Consider the following 2,442-nt stretch of genomic DNA (forward strand, 5'->3'; position numbering starts at 1 on the left):
CTCCCCGTCCGCGCGGGGCGCCTCCTCCGGCCCCGCCTCCATGCCGCCAGCCCCGCTCGCGCGCCGCCCTGCGCCCAGCCAGGTCACAATGGGCCCCGCGGCTCACGCTCGGACTCCCGCTGACAGCCCGGCCGCGTGCCGCCTGCTGCAAGGACGCGGCTGGACCTGTGCACTTCGCTCCGGCGGGGCCCAGCTGTCCTCCAGCGGGAGCTACCTTGCTGTAAGTGTCATAAGCAGGACCCCTGTGTGCCCTTCTCGCCGCAGGGGCAGATGGCAGAGGCTACAAACTGCTCTCCGGTTGGCTCCCGGTGACTTCATGTTTCATTGCGTTGGGTGCGTAGGGCTTGTTCCCCGGTGAACACGGTAGGTTTGCAGCTGTTTTGTTGCAGGGTGACTGGCTGGGCCTGAGCATGAGTGAGGCTAAAATGGGGCGGACAAAATGTGGCCCGCAGTCTGGATGCAGCCTGCCAGGCAATTTTATCTGACCCGTGGGCACCCACCAACTAGTTGTACCCCGCCCAGCCCGCATGCCTCACCCCCACCTTCATGCGCAGAAGGGCCCAGCCCAGCTAGCACAACTTCAGGCCAGGGCTGCTGCTACCACTGCTGCTCCACTTCCCTCGGGACCAGTGGCTCCTCCTCGTCTCCCTGTGGAAGCGTGAAGCCTGGGGCTGGCAGGAGCACCCAGTGCAGCAAGAGTAAGGAGCTCAGGTGGACAGTGTGGGTGAGAGGGAGGGTAGGGGGCTGTGGGGACCCCCCACACACTCCCCACCAACCCCTGCCGCTGGTGGCAGCAGCAGGCAACAGGTGCTTGGGGCGCTCGTGGTCCATGCATACAGCACGCAGCTCCAGACAGAACTGCACATGGCAAGGAACACAGGTAGGCTGGCCTGCCTCTTATTGCACAGGGCCCCCTGCGGTAAATGTGCAGCTCCTGGCACTCACTGGCACTGGGGGGAAGCCCTGTGATGGAGCCAGCTGCCTTCCTCGCCCTTGCCATGCAGGTCCCGGGACTCCACAGAAGTGGAGGGGAGAGCTGCCCCCTGCTTCCCAGCAGAGCATAGGAACCTGCACTGCACAGCAGGTGGCAGGGAAGGCAGCCAGATCCATGCAGCCCCCCCCACCAGTGGAGCATGAACAGCAGGAGCTGCCAGAAAAAAAATTGCCTGGTGGACTGCATCCAGCCTGCGGGCCATATTTTGCCCACCCCTGTCTTAGCCTCACTCATTCTTCTCAGGCCCAGTCAGTCACAGTTACAAACCTACCCTGTGTGCGTGTGTGGGGGGGTGCACCCCTTTACACCCCACACACCCACAACCCCCCTAAATGTATACCCCCCAAACCACCACAGTCCCTCACAAACTCCACACACCTCCCACATACAATATACAAGAGTAAGACTTTATTTCTGAGTTATTATGCAATCACCCCTATATACCGTATGCAAACAAATCGTGAAAAAATATTTTTGTAATAAAATTAAAATACGTTATAGTAGGTGTTTGGTTTTTAGCACAGGCAACCCCTGCTTAACACTGTTTCACTTAGCACTATTTCACCATAACGCTCATTTTAAATTGATGCCTAATTTCACTGAGCGCTCAGCAAGTCTCCTTATAACGCTTGCAGTTGCCAGGTTGGGTCATTAAAAACAATTGTGGTTGCCATCTTGGGCCATCAAATACTTTTGGTTTCACTTAACACTCATTTTGCTTAACGCTGGGTTTTTCAGGAACCAATTAAGAGTGCTAAGTGGGGGTTGCCTGTATGATTTGTTTTTTTTCTGGTTCCAAGATGACAACCCCCTACTCCCAAAAGGAGAACAGGCAACCCCAGCACTTTGGACACAGGCACAGCTTTAAAAGTTTTTTCTACATACTTCGTGGTAGCAGCACAGCTCGTGAGTGCTGCAATGCTAGGGTGCATGGAGCATCCCACAGGAGTGCCAGGGGCCCTTCATGTGCTTGGCGGTGAACCCAGAAGTGGACCAGAAGTATTTCCATTCCACTTCCGGTTCTGCCAGGGAGCTTCCACACCCCCCTGGGTTGGCAGCAGGCTGCAGGGGGAACCCGGGTGCCCCCCCAGACTCAGGAAGTACCAGTTACCGAGCTGGTCCAGAGAGGTGATACTCCCCCTCTGTGTGACACTGGTCAGGCCGCAGCTGGAGTACTGCGTCCAGTTCTGGGCACCGCACTTCAAGAGGGATGTGGCCAGTCTGGAGAGGGTTCAGAGGTGGGCTACCCGTTTGGTGAGAAGGCAGCAGGACAGGCCCTATGAGGAGAGACTGAGGGACTGGAACCTGTTCAGCCTCGGCAAGAGGAGGTTGAGGGGGGACCTGGTGGCTGCCTACAAACTCATCAAGAGAGATCAACAGCAAATAGGAAGAACCTATTCTCCCCAGCACCACCTGGGGTGATGAAGAACAATGGTAATAAGCTCATG

The 2,442-nt window shown here is 57.0% G+C and overlaps 1 long non-coding RNA gene across 2 annotated transcripts in view; it reads right to left on the minus strand.

The window, feature by feature from the left end:
- LOC109292522 overlaps nucleotides 1-1,921 on the minus strand; it is a 14,260-nt gene extending 12,339 nt beyond the window's left edge. The window contains exon 1 of one of the 2 annotated variants that reach the window (XR_002096140.1): nucleotides 1,880-1,921. This is a non-coding gene — a long non-coding RNA (uncharacterized LOC109292522). Of the gene's footprint in view, nucleotides 1-214; nucleotides 310-1,879 lie in introns of those variants that run through there. The other variant, XR_002096147.1, reaches the window with a different exon arrangement.
- Nucleotides 1,922-2,442: the final 521 nt, after the last annotated feature.

Source organism: Gavialis gangeticus, unplaced genomic scaffold, assembly GCF_001723915.1.
Source record: "Gavialis gangeticus isolate Ggan-Ray unplaced genomic scaffold, GavGan_comp1, whole genome shotgun sequence".
Taxonomy (NCBI): domain Eukaryota; kingdom Metazoa; phylum Chordata; order Crocodylia; family Gavialidae; genus Gavialis; species Gavialis gangeticus.